At 46.0% G+C, this 20,046-nt stretch overlaps 1 protein-coding gene across 6 annotated transcripts in view; it reads right to left on the bottom strand.

Moving 5' to 3' along the window:
- Positions 1 to 15,300, bottom strand: part of LUZP1 (leucine zipper protein 1) — a 102,799-nt gene extending 87,499 nt beyond the window's left edge. For 3 of the 6 annotated variants that reach the window (XM_025001504.2, XM_005203156.5, XM_005203158.5), the window contains exon 1: positions 8,301 to 8,354. The gene's annotated coding sequence lies outside the window, so the exon portion shown is untranslated. Of the gene's footprint in view, positions 1 to 1,328; positions 1,440 to 8,300; positions 8,400 to 15,190 lie in introns of those variants that run through there. The other 3 variants (XM_059874417.1, XM_005203159.4, NM_001205828.1) reach the window with 3 other exon arrangements.
- Positions 15,301 to 20,046: the final 4,746 nt, after the last annotated feature.

Below are 20,046 nucleotides of genomic sequence, written 5' to 3'. Positions count from 1 at the left end.
ATCTTTGCCACGAGGGACCCACCCTAACATTATGATCTAAGTGTTTTTATCCATTTGTTTTGTTTAGTTACTAAGTCTGTGTTCAACTCTTTTGCAACCCCATGGACTGCAGCTCACCAGGATCCTCTCTCCATGGGATTTTCCAGGCAAGAATTCTGGAGTGGGTTGCTATCTCCTTCTCCAGGGATATTCTCAACCCACAGGTCTGGATCAAACCCGTGTCTCCTGCATTGGCAGGCGGATTCTTTACCATTGAGCCACCAGGAAAGACTTTTATACATTCAATTATTTAATCCTCACAACCACTCTCACCATCTTAAAAATACGGAAATGAAGGCTTTCTGAGGCTACAGAACTGAAATCATAGAGTTTTACATAATCTTATTATAAGGTAAGGTGCTATTTAACAAAAACAAAGTATGAAAATAAGACACAAATGAATAATCTGTCAAAGAATCAGAAAACAATAAACCACATTAATAAAGCTTTATTTGAATAAAATCTAATGATTCAGAAATGTACTTCGAGATCTCATGATGCTTAGAAGCCAACATTACAAACAATTCTACAGTGAATGTGTAAAGTGTAGGAGATTAGGTTGAATATATACTAACTTTGTAATATATTCTGAAAAAAAAATGTTTTAATGAATTCACCACAGTTTATCATTTGCTTCTTCACACTTCAAAAGAAACTTCTGATTACTGAAGTTTACTACTGTTTTGAAGTATGGATAAATGTAAATGCATTTCACCCATACTTATTATCTTGACCTAATTGGAGTAAAAGATAAAATAGACTGATTTTATAGACTTTTATAGTCTATTGATTGATAGAAATCAATCAATAGACTGATTTCATAAAATATTTCTAAATTGCCAAAGAATAGTGCAACAGTGAGAAGATGATGAAAGTTAAAAAAATCACTCCAATGTCTCAAAACTTCCTAAACATCTCTGTCCAATAACTCCAAAAAAACAATTATTAAGCTACCCTATAATCTTCTGATATAGTTCCATCAGAAAAGTCAAATGATCACTGCTTTAAAACACATAGTATCAGGAATCCCCAAGCAGTCCAGCAGGTTTAGGACTGTGCTTTCACTGCTGAGGGCCTGAACTCAATCCCTAGTCAATCCCCAAAGTCGTACAGGCAGCCAAAATAAAAGAAAAGAAACTTAGAATACATAGTAGGTATCTCTTAAAACAGATTTATATTTACCACACAATTGTGTTACACTTATATTAAATTAAACTCTCCCAGTTACTACTAATTCAAATTTGCACTTAAACTGGCTTAAAGTAAATACATAGGAAATTCATACATACATTCTTCTACCTTTTTTTCTTTTTTTGGCCACACCGAGAAGCATGTGGGATCCCCTTGAATTGGAAGCATCTTAACCACTGGACCAACAAGGAAGTCCCCCATTTTTCTACCTTTAATAAAAAAGAATAACTACTGAGAGAGCTTATTGGCAAGTCAGAGAAGGTGGCTTTAAACAGATTTAAGTGGCTTACATTTTTCTTTGTTGATATCAAAATAAAATGTTATTCAACAAAGTAATTCAAATGAGGTGTATACCCAATATCTCATTTCAGTTAAGAGCTTAATCTGAGCATTAGACAAACACTTGATTAAGGGTCACTCCAAGAAGAAACTGTACACTTTTTGCCAGTGAGATTCCAAAGAAGGAGCTGCACCATGAATGGACTCGTGTACCTTCTCACCTGAAGCAACTGGGGCATCTCAGCCTTTTGATTAGAGAAAACACAAAGCAGAATTCTCATTAAAATGTTAATAAGCTTAAGCAACTAAACTGTTACCTATACATAAGCATCATTATGATCAATCACCTAAAACTCTACTGAGGGTCTAGTATGTCCAAAACTCAGTGAAAGGAATTGAGGTGAGTACCAGTTAAGACAAACCCCGCTTCTGATCAAGAACCTTATGATCAAATTAATTAATTAAGATACGAACTAATCAGATTAACCAAGAACACGAAGGGTACAAGCATTACAAGCCACAAGATTTTTGAGAAAGTAAGAAGCTTCTGACCTGACTAAGGAGATACAAGCTAGTGTGACTTAACTAAGAACTTGAGGAGTATCAGCAATAAATGTCAAAATTTTGGAGAAGAAACACTACTGCAAAGTCAGGACAGACTTCAAAGATGAGGAACTGAGCTGAGCCCTGAAGGATGGAAAAATGAAATAAGTAAACAGCAAAAGAGAGAAAAGGACAAAAGATAGTGGAAATAAATGTGCTAAATTGTGAATATGGTCATTAAATATTTATTAAATACTTACTACATGTCAGTCACTGTGTTACGTACTAGGTGAACAAAGCAGATGAGTTTCCTGGCCCTGTGAAGTCTACTGGGGAAGACAGATAATAATCAGGCAAGCAGATATATCATTATAATTGTAACAGGTGTTATAAAGGGAGGCAACAGACGCCAGTAACAGGGAATAACGAGAAAGGACTAGCAAGATAAGATGATGAGGGAAAGTATCTCTGAATCATAAGCTGAGGCTGGAAGGAGACAGCCAGGCAAAGTGCAGGGGAGAGAGTGTTCAAGAAAGAAAGAGCCCCATGTACAAAGGCCCTGAGACAGGAAAAGAACTTGTGTTTAAAAATAAATAAGCAGCTAGTGTGAGAGAAGCGTAACAGATCATGAAACTAACGTAAGATGAAGTGGTACCCAGGGGCCAGGTTATACAAAGCATTACAGGCCAAGAGAAAGTTCGAATTTGGATCTTATTTAAGTCTCAAAGAAAGTTAAAACCATTAAAAGTTTCTGCAGGACTTCTCTTGTGTGCCAGTGGTTTAGAATCCGCTGGCCAACGCAGGGGACATGGGTTCAATCCCTGGTCTAGGAAGATTTCACATGCTGAGGGGCAACGAAGCCTGTTCCACACAACTACTGAGCCCACCTGCCACTACTACTGAAGCCCGTGTGCTCTAGGGTCTGTGGTCTGCAACAAGAGAAACCACTGCAATGAGAAGCCCACACACCACAACTAGAGAGGAACCCCCGCTCACCCCAACTACGAAAGCCCTTGAGCAACATGAAGACCCAGAACAGCCAAATAAACAAATAAAGGTTTCTACATACTCACATACTGCTGAATAAAAGGAGGCAGACCCAAAAGGGTATATGCTGTACGATTCCATTTTCACAAAAGTACAAAACCGGATCTAACAGAAATCAGGATGCTGATTACCCTTGGTGGGTGGAAGGGCTGCAAGAACCTGAAGGGAACTCAACAGGGGCTTCTTCTAGGTCCCGGTAACACTGTTTCTTGATCTGCGTGCTGGTTACATGAGTATATTCAGTTTGTGAAAAAATCGTCAAGTTGTACTCTTAAATGTACTTTCCTACATATAAATACTACATACTTCAATCAAAACTTGTAATAATGTTTCAATTTTTTTTGCAAGTTTTTAGTAACATGTTTTAAAAATATTACTCTATCCAGATAAAATGGCAACAGAGGAGCACATGCAAATACTTGGAAGGACTTGACTGACAAATTAACCTGGTGGAAGTTTTCAGAAACACATAATACAGGGGAAAGGGTAAGTCAAGCAACCAGTGAATACAAAGTACCATGTTCATAAAGAATAAGGTCCAGAAAGGGAGTTATGCAATAAAAGATAAGCTATAAATTCCTTAGAATGTAAGGAGGTACCTCTAGAAATTAAAAAAAATTAAAAAGTAATAGATGAAAATAGCAATGCCTAAGAAGTTTAGCAATGCTTGTTATCTTTTAACTTTTATTTTTATATGGTATTTTCAAGCTCTTCTCTTGCTGTCCCAACTCCAAACCAACCGTGTGATGAAACAGAAAGATTCTAAACTTGAGCATCAATCATATCTGAGCTGAAATCAAGTCTGCCCCCACCAGCTCTGGCAGTACCTGCTCTGAGCTCAGCTCCCTCATGTACAGAGGATAATGACCACCTCATAGTTATTATTTTCTATCACCACCTAAAATGTGGAGTTGGTAGACTGTATTTTAATTTATCATTTCCTAATGGTATATGGCTGAGTGACTAAGCAGCAGCAGCAATGGTATATGGAGGGTCAAATGGGTTTCCATTCTCAAGATTCAAAGGTGGGAGAAGAGAATTATATAAGAGTCAACATAGAGAAACAGCATGGATAAGGAAAAACAAGAAAGGAACTTCCCTCGCAGTCCAGTGGTTAAGACTCTGCACTTCCACTGCAGGGGGCACAGGTTCAATCCCTGGTTGGGGAACTAATATCCTGCATTCCCATGCCGTGCAGTGGGGGAAAAAAAATAATACAAGGGGGGTCAAAGATAAACACGTGTCTTCTAGCACTTCAGATAAAGTGGTTTCAAGCTTTTTCTAAGACAGCTGCTGCTGCTGCTGCTAAGTCGCTTCGGTCATGTCCGACTCTGTGCGACCCCATAGACGGAAGCCCACCAGGCTCCCCCGTCCCTGGGATTCTCCAGGCAAGAACACTGGAGTGGGTTGCCATTTCCTTCTCCAATGCATGGAAGTGAAAAGCGAAAGGGAAGTCGCTCAGTCGTGTACAACTCTTAGCGACCCCATGGACTGCAGCCTACCAGGCTCCTCCATCCATGGGATTTTCCAGGCAAGAGTTCTGGAGTAGGGTGCTATTGCCTTCTCTGTTCTAAGACAGAGACTTGTCCTAAAGCAGATTGGGACAGGTGCAGTGACTTGAGAAATTAAGAGAAGAAAAAGACACTCTATGTTTCCCCAGCAAGATGCAATTCCTACCTAATGTATTCCCTTTGTGGAATTAGCTAAAACAAGTTAGAGATTAACACTAAGGATATTCTATCGCAGGTGGAAGGGCAAGGCCTTTAATCATTTTATGGCATCCGCACCCTTCAGAATTATTTGAACAACCGTAATGTGTAAAGTACTCCTTAAGTATAGCCAAAGATGTTAAGTTTCATACTTCAAGAGCTACCATTTCCAAAAAGATACAAAAATAAAAGTTCAAGTCATTAACAAATTTTCAGGTAATTTTTATTTTCCCCACAGTATACCCCCGTCCTAAAAAGTAATGAAAACCTGGTTCCTCATGAATTCATCTTTCTGCTGATCTGACAAGTGTCCCCATCTCTGCCTCTCACTCTTCTCATCCACCTCACCATTAAACACTTAGAGTTCCCGCTGTTTCCTACACAGTTGGCACGCTGACTCTCTAGTATTCACTCTGATCTCACCAGTATTGATTCTAAACATAGAAACTTCACAACATTCCCAACTGACCATTCTGCTAACCAATAGCTAAGAGATAACACACCGTTTAAACAAACAAAGGTGGTCCTGGTGATTACGCAACTGTATGTGTTTATCAAAGCTCATTAAACTGTACATTTCAAACTGGTGAATCTTATTGTATGTAAATTATACCTCAATAAAGCTGACTTTTTTTTTAACAAGAGAATGCATGCATTCATTCATCCAGCAAATATTTACTGAGCATCTACTATGTGCATCAAAGTTTATATCACATCTTTCAGCTTGACTATCTGGGTCCTACCTGTATGTAATGTGTATGCTCTACTCATAAACTAATACTGTCCTCAAAAGCCATGTTCCATGAAAAATGGCTCCATTTTTTATTATGAATGTCACCTTAATGATGGCCTCTACAGCAGAAGGACCATTAGCTATCCATCATCTTCCATCACATCAATGAAATCTATGCTATTTTAATACAAATGCTTCCATCACAAGAAAAAAATTAAGCACCTACTGCATATATCACCACCACAGCCTTATGTTTATCTTTCTATCAAAAAAAAAAAGAAATATCTCAAAACTTACTGACAACATTGCCAGAAGACAGTATTATCGGGGAATAGACTTAATTGACTCATTCTAGGATCCATGGTGACCCAGCAGCTGACTCAAAGGCCTAGAAACTAGGCTCCTGGCTCCCAACTCCAACTCCCAATATGCACAGTGGACCTTAGAAACAAACTTGGGTTTGAATTCCAGCTCCACTTCTTACTAGTTATACGCACACACTTAGCAAAGTCAGCTTCAGTTTGCTCATCTGTGAAACAGGGATGCCAACTACCATCTCACAGCATTGTTGTGAAAACTAAAGGAGACCAGTATCACCCAGTACAATTACTGGGCACATGATTAGTTCCCTTTCTTGGTCTTCAATTATTTAAGAGTAAGAAAATATCTATTAATCAAAGTTAATTTACAATTCCTATTTTCTGCCTTGTTCATACTTTCCTCCCATCCCACCATTTCCAGTTCTTCAAACTTCAGTTACTATGTTTAGAAGTGATTTAATTTTAGAAACCTGGAAAATTCTTCTGAGTAAATTGAGCAAAACCTTCATCTGCCCCAAGGGGAATTCTGAGCAAAATAATTATTTCTAACAAGAAAAGAATTTTTTCTATGGGGGTTATTCATTTTAACCACATGAATGCCACCAAGGCTGCACACAAAGTAACAGAAAATCATCTGGAACATACTGTACAGATCCTCCGAAGGGAAACATCCCCCTAAAATCCAAACACCTCCCTCCCTAATCTTAGGTAGTAAAATCTTAACAGGCGATCTGAATTCCCCTGGCACTGACACCAGTTCAACTCCTTAGGCCAGAAGTGCAGCAGTCTGTAAAATGCCCTGAACAAACCCCACCTCTCGAAATATCCCTAAAAGGCAGGGAGGTCCAGAGGGTATTTTCTCCTCCTTCGACAGATAAAGCACTAGAGGCACAATTCCTTTCATTCAAGGTCATTCATGTCAGTGGAGGTGCGACGGGGAATCTGCAGTGTCTGTGGCTTTCTGGAGATCACACTGCAGGGAATTTTTTTTCTTTTTCTTTTTTTTTGGAAGGGGGTGGGGGGGGGGGGCGCTGCCTATTCTCTTCCCCTCTCCCACCCTTCAAGTGTGAGCACTGGTCTCGGCATTTCCGAAACAAGCCACAACAAGCTCTGCAGCGTAAGGAAAGGGGCTGACGCGATGAAGAAACAGATGCTCCAAAGCAAGATGGTCTTTCTCGGCTCGCAGAGCCTCCTCCAAGGTTATTAACAGAAACCGCAGGCACCCCAGGGAGCTCTCTACTCCCCGCTCCGAACACCCCCAGCCCGGCCGCCCCGGGGACGCCGAGCTTCCTTCAGCAGCCTTCGCCGCCCGAGGCCACCGGCCCCAGAAACCGCACTTCATTCCTGCGCTCCGGGAAGCCATGGCTCCTTCCCCGCCCCGCGCGGGGCTGGAGGGGGGGCAGTGCGCGGAGAGGCGGGCCGCGCGCGCTGCGGAAAGTTCACCGCGGCGGCCGGCCGGCCGGCGGGCGGGCGAGGGGCGGCCCCGGCCCGGCTCGCCCGCGTCCCCCAGCAGATTCCACCATTAATTAGTCCTGAGGACTGTCTACTGGCAACTTAAACAAAGCGAATGCCTCGAATTCCTTCCCGGCTCAGCGGTCTGGCCGCGAGAGCAGCATCGGGCCGGGGCGCGCGGGGCCGGTGCTGCGGGCCGACCGACGGCTGCGGCGGAGCCCTTCCCCCGCCCGGCCCGCGCCCCCGCCCCCGCCGCCGGGCCCAGCAGCCCTGCCCGCAAGCCGGCCCGCGCGCTCCCAAATCTCTCCTCCTCCTCCTCCTCCTCCTCCTCCTCCTCGGGAGCTCCCGGGCTCTTCCTGTAAGATCACTTCCTTCCTCCCCGGGTGCCCGCGGGCCCCGCGCAGCCCCCCTCCCCGGCGGTCCCGGCTCCCCCCCACCCCTCCCGGCCGAGCCGCTCCCCGCCCCCCACCGGGCCCCTGCGCCCCGCGCGTCTCCCCACCACTACCACCCCCACACACACAACTCCCAAACTCGACCCCCAAACTCCTCCTCTGCCCCCTCAAACACGTTCCCCTCAGCTCTTGGCCCCAAACATTTTTTTTTAACCTCAGATTCTCGCTCTCCCACCAAGAAGTCTCTCAGAACCTTCCCTCCACCCCCCCCCCACCCTCCAAAGGAGAAAAAAAAGAAAAAAAAAAATCTCTCAACTCTAAAAGAATTCTCAAGGTCTGGCTCCAGAGATGTCCCCTTCGGAGCTCTTTCTCCGAAATGCCGCTCAAACTCTACCCCCCACTTCAACTCCACACACCTCACCCGCGCCCGCCCTCGCCAGGGTGCGCCCGCCGGTTCTGCCCGGTCACCCCTGGGTGCCCCGACCCCCTTTGGCGGGGCAAGCCGCCCCTCTGAGCGCTCTCCTCTCTCCGCCCGCCAGCCCGGCCACCCGGCCTCCCGCGCCGCCCTCCCGCCACTTCACCGCGGACTCCTCACCTCAGCGGCTCCGGCCCGCACTCCCGCCCGCCACGGGATCCGGCGCTCAGCTCCCGGCGGCCGGCGCCTCCTCCGGCTCCCGGGACTGACAATGAGGGGCGGGACTATCTTGTGACGTCAGGGTCCTGGAGGGCGTGGCTTCTTTGAGGGGCGGGGCTGATCGACGGTCCCGCCCCTTCATCTTGCCTTTTCCCCCCTCTCTAGGACTTGAACTATTCCAAGTTTCTACTGCCGGTCTAGCTAGAGTGCCCAGCGCCTGTGCTAGGCGCGGTGGCAAACCGAAATGGAAGACAAGACTTGTTTTCAAGAGGGGCATTCTCAGGGGATTGTGGGATTAAATGAGATAATCCATGTAAAGGTATTTAGCCCAGAGCCTGGTATGGAGTAATCTCTCAACAAATACTATTTCTATTACTCAGCAAAATGTAGAAAAGGAACTCAGCTTGAACTCAGAAGGCATGGTGGGTTCCAGTCCCCACCTCCGCTATTAATTCCTTGTGTGATCCTAGGGAAGTCCTTTGCTGTCTGCGTTCCCTCCTGTTGCCTTTAAAATGGGAGGGGGCCATGACCAGATGGTCTCAAAGGGCCCTCCAATAATACTGTGACTTTCCTGTGGAACTATACTATGTGCAAAGCACCCTGGGGGCCCAGAGAAGTGGGGAGGGGGGCCTTAGAAGGGAGTTCAAGACCTAGCCCCAGCATGGTACAGGACACAGCTCTAGACGCTCTCCTGGCTGGTGCCCTCCCACGTACTGGCACAGAGTTGCATTCACAAGCCGGGACACAGATGCACGGAGGCCCTCTTCCTCTCTGACTGCAGCAGCATAGCTGGTCTCTTGAGACATCGCTTGTGTAAGCTCCTTATTGCCTATGGAATAAAGGCCAAATGCCTGGCCTGGTCTGATCTCTTCCTACCTTTACAAACACACACACACACAGTTTATCCAAACTTCCCCTAGCACACACCCACTGCTTTCCCATATCTGCCCATTGCTCATGCTCTGCCCTTACTGTCTCATCTCAGTTTACAACTCCTCCTAGTTTCCCCCAGCCAGAAGCTGACTCTCCCTTCCCTGATTGCCCATGGCATTGTGTTAACTCTTATGTGGGCACAAACACATTTTAACTTATGTCAAACTGACCTCCCCTTTGTTTCTTAGCACTTCCTCACTTCCTTGAGGTCAGAACCCACACATAAGTTTGTGGAGCTCAGGTTCTGATGTCAGAAAACCTTGGGATGATATATCCATGTTCTGGCCCATACTACCTCTCTTTGAAACTCATTCTCCTCATCTGTCAAATGGGCATATTAAGACAGTCACTGTGCTGTTTGTTTTAAAATCATAGAAGACACTGTGTGGAAAGCACCAACCACGGTGCTCCACAAATGATGTAGCTGCCATTCTTATTTATTATTGTTGCTGTTATTATTATTATCAGCAATACTGTTTCTAGTTCCTAACACCAGATAGCATCCCTAGTGATGATACACTCAATCATTTCATAGTGGGAGACTTTAAGGAGCTGAGAGAGAAATAGACACTCTGAGAGGGGCCCTCCCCAGCATGGCCACTGGGATAGGAACTCCAGTTTCTAGACCCCCGGTGGATTCTGCAGAGTCACAGCTGATACCCAGGGGTGTCTCTGTCACTCAGCACCCATCCAGGTTGGGGACTCCTTCGAGTTCTCATCTTTGGCAGCAGAGCTGACCTGGTTCTCCCTCATACCTCTCTCCTCTCATTTTCCTTACAGAGAGATGGATCTGTGTTAAACTGCCCTTGACACCCCCACAGTCTTCTAGCAGAGCTGTAGCAAGGCACTGGGCGTTTCCAGAGTGCTGGCCTGTGGGAAGAGGGAAAAGGCTTTGGGGTTCTGATTAATTTCCTGCGAGGCTGACAGGCAAATGGCTGTTCTGAATTGCCTGGGCTGGTCCTCAAGGGCTCCTAACAAATTGCAGCTTATTTTTAGAATAAGAGATTCAAAAATGCCACTTCCCATGAAAGGAAGGCACAGCCACAGGATTGCTGCCGGCAAAGAAAGGGCCTTGACTAAGTCCCTCCTATGTGCTGATTCCAAGCATTGCAGACACTTGAAAGTGAGAACCCAGGACATACAGGGGAGGTTCTGAAGATAGAACTTTCTCTCCAGGACCCATGACCCCATCAGCCACCTATTCATTCATTTGAGCCTTGGCACAGGCCAGATCAGGATTCAAATCTCAATTCTACCACCTACCAGTTGTGTGACCTTGGGCTTTCAATTGTCTGCACCTCAGTTTATCATCTGAAAAATGTGAATAATAACAGTACCTATTTCATACAGTGGCACAGGGGCTGTGAGGATCAAATGGCATAACGTGTGAAGGAGCTGAGTTCAGAGCCTGGCATCTAGTTCATGTCAGGATATAGCGGCTGCTGTTACTACTCCAGCAGGACCTCCCGGTAAGGCCTCTCATGTGCTGGCATGTGGACTGGAAGTAACAGTCCTGACCATGAGAAGCTCATTTGGTAAAAGGAATGGAGGAGATTTTCATGAATAACCAATAAAAGGTGACTACTGGATATTGTTAAACAAACAAAAGTTGCAGAATTACAGGTGTAGCAGGATCTCATAATTATAATTATATACTTAGTACATGCACTAAAAAGGAGAATATTGGGGACTTCTTTGGTGGTCCAATGGTTAAGAATCTGCCCTCTGATGCAGGCGATGCAGGTTCGATCCCTGGTCGGAACTAAGATCTCACATGCTAAGTAGCAACTAAGCCCATGCACCACAACTCCTGAAGCCTGTGTGCCACAGCTACAGAGTCTGTGTGGCAAAGAAGATCCGGGGCACCACAGCTGAGACCGGACACAGCCAAAGACAAAAGAAAGAAATTTTTTAATGGAGAATATAAAAAACTAAATAAGAAATCTTCACCTTTTCTCCTTGCTTTTTGCTTTGCTTTCTTTGTATCTGTGCCTGTGTGTATATATAGCAGGAATTTTCAAAAAAGACTCTACTGAATGCTAAGAGAGGGGAAAAAGGATGAAGACATAGCTACAAGGTGTATTCAGCAATGGACATCTGGGCCAACTCTTCATAAGCCATAGAAAATTCTACAGGTTCCACCTCATTCTTCATGGCATTCCAAGGAAAGCCCCGCCCAGACAATTCTCACCTTCTCCATCTCCCCAGCCCTTAGCTGCAGTTGAACTTTTCAATGCTATAGTCAGAGGCAGGACTCTGAACAGAATTCCCAGGAACCACGGCAAGGCCAGGAGGAGAAACCTTTACACAGGAAGAATTTTTTTTTTTTTTTTTGCTCCCTGTCCTGTGCCCCATTCCCACCTCCCAAGGAATAACAGTCTGTCAGCATCTTATACCCACAGTGCCTAAACCTGTCTGCAGTCTAATTTCTCTCATTATATCCTTGTGTAATTTAAATTTTTACAAGGAGGATGTATTACTTGGTCATCAGAAAAGAGGCAGTAAAGACGCATGTAAGAAGAAAGCTAACCAAGCCCAAGTTCCTTCACTTCTGTTGGTTTGCAAACGATGCATCGAACAATGTGGTTGAGGCCAGTGCTTAAGTCTCACAGGATCATAGAAAGTGAGGGTGGAAAGGGATAAAACCACCCTCAGTTTCTCCTACCAGCCCTCAAATGGCAGGCTTTTAAGTCTCCTCACATTTCAGACCACGCATCAACACATGCATTTGTTGAGTGAACACATTCACTCAACAAACACCTATAGATCTTTTACTATAAACCAAGCACCATACAGGTTAGGAAAGTCATTATTCCCACCTTGCAGATTAGAAAAACAAGGCTCAAGGAAGTAAAGTAACTTGCCCAAAGTCTCACATCTGCAGGAATCTAAAGGAAGACCTTCACAACATTAAAACCCAGTTCCTAAAGTAGGAGAACTGAATTCCAAAGTGAGTGAGCCACTGTGGTGGCCTGGGTGACTTCGGGCAAGTCACTGAACTCTTCCAGGAGCAGTTTGCCCATCTCTCGGGAGTTAGGGCATACCTGGATATTTTACGTAAGTTAAGTGCTTTTGCCAACATCCGATGGATCATCGAAAAAGCAAGAGAGTTCCAGAAAAACATCTATTTCTGCTTTATTGACTATACCAAAGCCTTTGACTGTGTGGATCACAATCAGCTATGGAAAATTCTGAAAGAGATGGGCATACCAGACCACCTGACCTGCCTCTTGAGAAACCTGTACGCAGGTCAGGAAGCAACAGTTAGAACTGGACATGGAACAACAGACCGGTTACAAATAGGAAAAGGAGTACGTCAAGGCTGTATATTGTCACCCTGCTTATTTAACTTCTATGCAGAGTACATCGTGAGAAACGCTGGGCTGGAAGAAGCACAAGCTGGAATCCAGATTGTGGGGAGAAATATCAATAACCTCAGATATGCAGATGACACCACCCTTATGGCAGAAGGTGAAGAGGAACTAAAGAGCCTCTTGATGAAAGTGAAAGAGGAGAGTGAAAAAGTTGGCTTAAAGCTCAGCATTCAGAAAACTAAGATCATGGCATCCAGTCCCATCACTTCACGGCAGATAGATGGGGAAACAGTGGAAACAGTGGCTGACTTTACTTTTCTGGGCTCCAAAATCACTGGCAAATGGTGATTGCAGCCATGAAATTAAAAGACGCTTACTCCTTGGAAGGAAAGTTATGAGCAACCTAGACAGCATATTAAAAAGCAGAGACATTACTTTGCCAACAAAGGTCCATCTACTCAAGGCTATGGTTTTTCCAGTGGTCATGTATGGATGTGAGATTTGGACTATAAAGAAAGCTGAGTGCTGAAGAATTGATGCTTTTGAACTGTGGTGTTGGAGAAGGCTCTTGAGAGTCCCTTGGACTGCAAGGAAATCCAACCAGTCCATCCTAAAGATCAGTCCTGGGTGTTCATTGTAAGGACTGATGTTGAGGCTGAAACTCCAATACTTTGGCCACCTCATGCAAAGAGCTGACTCATTGGAAAAGACCCTGATGCTGGGAAAGATTGAGGGCAGGAGGAGAAGGGGACGACAGAGGATGAGATGGTTGGATGGCATCACCGACTCAATGGACATGGGTTTGGGTGGACTCCAGGAGTTGGTGATGGACAGGGAGGCCTGGCGTGCTGCGATTCATGGGGTCGCAAAGAGTCGGACATGACTGAGTGACTGAACTGAACTGAAGTTATATCACAAAGAGAAGTTGTTACATCAGCTCTTCTGGGAATGATTCCGCTTGGCACATTCCTGTTTCTGTGTATCCCCATGAATGTTTTACTCCCCGTTAACACATTTAGGACAGTCTTCCTCACATAAATGCATATTATTCCCGCCACTAGCCTGGGACCTTCTCAAGGAGGGAAACGATGCTTATTCATTTCTGTTCCCTTTCTGCCTCCAGGACAGGGTCTGGTGTTTCCTCGGTTCCTTCATTCTTTTCTTTATTTCATAACAAATGGTTGAGAGCCTAACATGTGTAAGACAGCAAAGGTCCCTGCCTTCTTGGACCTTAGGACTGATGAAGGGACTTCCCTGGTGGTGCAGTGGTTAAGAATCCACCTTACAATGCAGGGGCTGCAGGTTCAATCCCCGGTCAGGGAACAAAAATCCCACATACTACAGAGCAACTAAGCCCATGCCACAACTACAGAAGCCTATGTGCCACAGCTAGAGAATTCATGAGCCACAGTGAAAGATCCTGCATGATCCAACAAACATGTCCTATATGGCAACTAAGACCCAAAGCAGCCAAATAAGTAAATTAAAAGTTTTTTTTTTTTAAGCAGTGCTCAAAAAAAAAGTTTCAAAAACCAAATCAAACAAAAAAGACTGGTGGGTGGAGGGACAAGAAAATATTAAGCACAATTAATTACTTCATAACAACTGCATTAAATCCCACAGAGTATCAGGCCAGGTGAGTGAGAGCTTGGGGAATGTGGAGTGGGGACTTAATTGAATTCTGGACACAGGGAAGGTTTCCTAGAGGAGGTGGACTTGAGGCTCAGAGAGGTTAAGAAATTTGGTCAAGGTCACACAGCTGGTAAGTGGTCAAGCTGGGATTTTAACCCAGAAGGCCTCACTCCCAAACACATATTCCTCTGCTAGACAACACCGCCTTTTATCTCCTCTCTCCTATTTTTTCCCGACTCTTACTAGGGAGAGGGAACAAGGCCTAACATAGGATGCTCCAAAGCAATATTTTCCCCAGATTGAGGGGTCAGAGCCCTCTTAGAGAATCTGGTGAAATCCAAGAAACCTCTCCTAGGAACTGCATGGACACAGACAGACCCACAGAATCTTGCCTGCAATTTCAGGGGGTTCATAGGCATCATGAGGCCCAGGTTTAGAACTCACACCATGGGAACCTTACAGTGAGATTCTCAGAACCTCAGACAAGACACCAGGGCCCCATGGGGACCTCACATTCAGAGACAGACCCCGGACCTCCATAAAAAGATTCTCAAGATCCAGGAGAAAGATCCTGGGAACCTTTAGAGATCCCAAGCCCCTCCCCTGCAGAGACATTCGTAAGATGCTACAAAGACTATAGAGGAGGATCAGGCCCTCAAAAACCCAGCATCAACCCCTGCACCTTGGAAAGCTAAGACCGTTTTGGAGTCACAGACACTTTGAGGAAAAAAAAAAAATGCAACCTACAACATGCTTTGCACAAAATCCAGGCGTTCACAGACCTCTATGAGGTCATCAATTACCCCCAGAATCAGGCCTCCTGTTCTCGGGCCTCCATAAAACCTGGACCCTCCCGAGCCCCTCACCAACCTGAACAAGGTCCACAGACTAAAGACACAAACTTTAGATTCAAGCAGCCCATGGGTCGAATTCCGCCCTATAGCTTACTAGCCGTGACCTTGGACCACTCACCTACAAACCCTGGGGCCTCAGCGTCTCACTCCGCAAAGAGAGGCTCGGCCACCTCTCCCTCCCCAGTCCGGCCCCGCGCGGCGCGGGCTCTGTGCCGTGTGGGCGCTGGCGCCCGCGGGACCCAGGCCGCTGGGCTCGGGCGCCCGTGACCGGGGCTGCGGCGCTTGCCTGCGATCCTGATGGACCGACTGCAGCGGGAGCGCGAGCGGCGGGGGAGGCGGCGCGCCTACCGCAGTGACAGCTCCACGCCGCCGCGGGCCTGGGAAGCCGGCGAGGCCGTTCCCACCCGCCGGGCAGGGCGTTCCCGCCGGCCGGCTTCCTGCAGTCCGGGGCAGCCGAGTGGGGGAGGCGCGGAGGGGCCGCGGGGCCCGGCAGGCCTGGTTCCTGGCTTTCTCTCCGCGTTTCCTGAGGCGGACCGGCCGGGGGATGGGACCCAGCACAAACGTCCTTCCCGGGAGCGCAGCCAGGAAATCGCGTCCTGGTTCGCTCAGGTTCCTGCTGTGTCCCAGGACGATGCCGGTTGTGGTCCATGATCTTCTCGTCCTGACATAATGAGTACGATGCAAGAAGAAACGGCAGACCCCAGACCCCACAGCCCAGCGAGATTCCAATCGCGTGATGGAAGTTGGTTAATTTCATTCTACGGATGAGAAACCGAAGGCTGGAAAAGTGAAGTGACATCATAAAAATATTGCTACAGATAAAGAAGTGCTCACTACCTACCAGGTGCTATGCTACAAATGCGCTAAAGTAACTGTGTCTCTGAGCGCTCAGAATCTATGAAGATAACTATTGTCCCTATGTTATAAATGAGGAAACTGAGAACCAGAGAGGTCAAGTGGTTTCTGCAATGTCACACAGCTAGGAGTTCAATGCCAGTCTCCTGTTTCTGGAGCTCAAGCCATTCCACTGTCCTGCTTCCCAGATGTCCTATTTCAACTCATTACAGTGAGTAACCTGAGAGTCAGAACCCCGTCTCCTTTGTTTCTGGGTCCCCCAAACGCCACTTGGAACTTGACACAAAATAAGTGCTCAGAGGTGACTCTGGAGCCTAGCGCGTTGCATACATGCTCAGTCGTGTCCGACTCTTTGCAACCCCATGGACTATATAGCCCACCAGACTCTTCTGTCCATGGGATTTTTCCAGGCAAGAATACTGGAATGGGTTGCCATCTTCCCTACCTAGGGATCAAACCTGCATCTCTTGCCTCTCTGCATTGGCAGGCGGATTCTTTACCACTGCACCACCCAGGAAGCCCCCTGGAGCCTAGTAGAGCAGCTCAAAGTTAGCAGGACTAGTAGGAGGCATCTTATCTGACTCCTTCTAGACCCTTCATCATAGGGAAAATTCAGCCTCTGCTTCAATAGTTCGTAGCATGACGAACTCTCTCTCTCCCACCATAATCCTTTCCTCTGTTGAACAAATATGTTTGGTCTAAAATGTGAATACTTCATTTTGCTCATGGTTCCTTGTAAACAGAGGAAGACCATTGCCCTTCTCATGACCATAGTATACACCGCGTGGTATTCTTAGCCATTTTATTAAGGTTCAATAATTTTAAGTCTTTGTGAACTGAAACAACACCAGCTATTCACCAAAGATGTTCCTCTTCCATGTGTAGAGTTGCTTCAGAGAAAAGCAGCCCAGACTACATTTTCCAGCACCCCTTGCAACTAAGTATGTGACAGTGGGCTATGGGCAGGACGATGTGTGCCGTGTCCAGGCCAAATCCAACTTAAAAACTATGTATGCTTTCTCAAAGCTCTGTCTTTTCCCTCTGTCTGCCAACTGCATGGGCTTCCCAGGTGGTGCTACTGGTAAAGCAACTGCCTGCCAATGCAGGAGACACAGGTTCAATCCCTGAGTCAGGAAGATCCCCTGGAGGAGGGTGTGGCAGCCCATTCCAGTATTCTTGACTGGAGAATCCTGTGGACAGAGGAGCCTGGCGGGCTACAGTCCATAGGGTCTCAAAGAGTTGGACACGACTGACTTAGCACACACGCACGCCAACTGCATGCCAACACAGGTGAACTTGGGAAATCACGTGTTGAACACGGGAGAACCTTGGTCAGCCCGGGTTTCACTCAAGTCGCTTGACTGAATGGTACCACGTTGAACCAACTTCTACTTAGTGTTCAGACACTGATCTCTCAGGATTTCTCTATTTCAGCAGTTAGCATCTCTTTAACAAACACTGGGACCAACGTGGGTTCATTGTTATGACCTCCACTTCACAAAGCAAGGTGTTGGTCATAGAAAAGTTGCTTAAAGACGTCCATTTGGTACTGACTGTGTCCAGCTGGATCAGTTGGGCAAGAAATAGTCTCTGTTCATCTCACTGATTCACTTCATCCTTTCTATTCCCACAAGGGTTTTGAGATGGTTTCCATTGTAGCCACAAGCCTATTTGATGGTTAATTAAAGAGCAAGAATCAAGGAGTAATGAAAGCCTGGACCAAAGGCCAGTGGAGAAGGAGGCAAGAAAAATGAAACATTGACTAATTATAGCAGAAATGCTAGGTCAAGTTTTCTAAGAATAGCAACTGTGACAGAGCAAAAAAGAAGCCACAGCTCCAAGTTTCCTGGCAGTCAAAGCAAAGAGGGAAAGAGGATGCTACAAATTATATAGGAAGCAATAAATGTTTGATTAGCCACACAAACCCCAGAACCAGATTGTGTTGCTTTGAAGCCCAGCTCTACCACTTACTTAGGCAGTTACTTAACTTCTGTGTGCTTCTTTTTTTTTTTAATTTAAAAAATGGGGATGATATAAAATAAAACCCCACCCTTATAATACAGGAGCCAAGGCATATTCAGATCTCATAACAGGCCTATTACATGTGGTGAATTCTGTATAAGAATTAGCTATTGTTACAGTCTAATTGGAAGAATCAGGTCAGTGATTTGCAAAAGACAATTTTTTTCCCTTTACTAAACTCTCAGAGGAATGTATTCTATAAGGGACCCCAACTAATACAATGAACTATGCCTTAATCAGATTTATAACAACTGCTGGGCCCTGTATCACACAGTCATTTCTCTTATTGGCTTTTGGTCCAGACAAGCCTTAGCATTCTATTCATTAGGTAATCTGGGGGGGGCAGATTGTTGGGGTGCCCTAGGTGCTTTATGGATAACCTGCCCCCAAGGCAGATAAGTGTTGTGGTGACGAGCAAAGGGGCTGGTATCAGACAGACTCAGGTATGTTTGTCAACCTTTTCAAGCCTCAGTTTCTTATCTATAGAGTGTAGACAACAAGAAATAGTATCTACCCAAGAGAGTAGAGAAGGCAATGGCACCCCACTCCAGTACTCTTGCCTGGAAAATCCTATGGATGGAGGAGCCTGGTAGGCTGCAGTCCATGGGGTCGCTAAGAGTCAGACACGACTGAGCGACTTCACTTTCACTTTTCACTTTCATGCATTGGAGAAGGAAATGGCAACCCACTCCAGTGTTCTTGCCTGGAGAGTCCCAGGGACAGGGAAGCCTGGTGGGCTTCCGTCTATGGGGTCGCACAGAGTCGGCCACGACTGAAGTAACTTAACAGCAGCAAGAGAGTTGCTACAAAGACTATGGGAAAGGATAGATGCAAAACCATTGCCACAATGACTGGGACTATGGGAAGACTGTGCTACACTGACACTCACAAAATAGGGAAGAAACTGCCAAATTTAAATAGGGAGCCTCACCTGAGACCCCTGGGGTAAGGCGAATCTTTTTTTTTAAGGTTTATTTATTTGTTTATTTATTTATTGGCTATGGAAGGCCTTTGTTACTGCACTCAGACTGTGGGGAGCAGGGGCTACTGTTTGTTGCTATGCGCGGGCTCCTCATTGCAATGGCTCTTGTAGCGGAGCACGGGCTCTAGGCACACAGGCTTCAGTAGCTGCGGTGTGTGGGCTCAGTAGTTTTGGCTCTCGGGCTCCACAGCGCTGGCTCAATAGTTGTGACACACGGCTTAGTTGCTCCGCAGCATGTGGGATCTTCCCGGACCAGGGGTCAACCAGGTGCGCCTTGCATTTCAAGGCTCTTCTTAAACACTGGACCACGAGGGTAAGCCTTTTTTTTTAATTTAAAAAATGGGGGTGATATAAAATAAAACCACGCTCTTATGATAAATGAGCCAAGGCATATTCAGATCTCATAACAGGCCTATCACATGTGGTGAATTCTGTATAAGAATTAGCTATTGCTACAGTCTGACTGGAAGAATCAGGTCAGTGATTTGCAAAAGACAATTTGCAATTGCAGGTGTCCCTTGCATTTCAAGGCGCATCTTAAACACTGGACCATGAGGGAAGCCTGAGAATCATTTTTAATGCTTCAAAAAGCAGAACAGGTAAGACTCTGAGTTTTCACTACAGGGGGCTCAGGTTCTATCCCTGGTCAGGGAACTAAGATCCCACATGTCATGTGATGAAAATAAATAAATAAATTAAAAAATTTTAAAAATTGAAACAGAATTGGTACATTTTCCCCAGGATGTGTCCCTGGGGCTAACCAAAGCATTACTTTTTTGCTTGTGGCTGGAATTCCCTTGGCCTAATTTGGTGTGTTGTGCAGCACAAGCTGGTCTGTTTTTGGAGCCACCTCTGCCCGGTGAGGCACTGCAGAGCCAGAATGACTACCGTGTGCTCCATTGCTCAGTTGTGTCCAACTCTTTGTGACTCCATGGACTGTAGCCCACCAGGCTCCTCTGTCCATGGACTCTCCAGACAAGAATCTTAAAGTGGGTTGCCATGCCCTCCTCCAGGGCATCTTCCCAACCCAGGGATCAAACTCACGTCTCCTGCATTGCAGGTGGATTCTTTACCACTGGGCCACCTGGAAAGCCCAGAATGACTACTATGCTACA

Source organism: Bos taurus, chromosome 2, assembly GCF_002263795.3.
Source record: "Bos taurus isolate L1 Dominette 01449 registration number 42190680 breed Hereford chromosome 2, ARS-UCD2.0, whole genome shotgun sequence".
In the NCBI taxonomy this organism is placed as follows: domain Eukaryota; kingdom Metazoa; phylum Chordata; class Mammalia; order Artiodactyla; family Bovidae; genus Bos; species Bos taurus.
The sequence above is the reverse complement of the archived record's forward strand: the minus strand, read 5'-3'. Positions and strand labels throughout refer to the sequence as shown.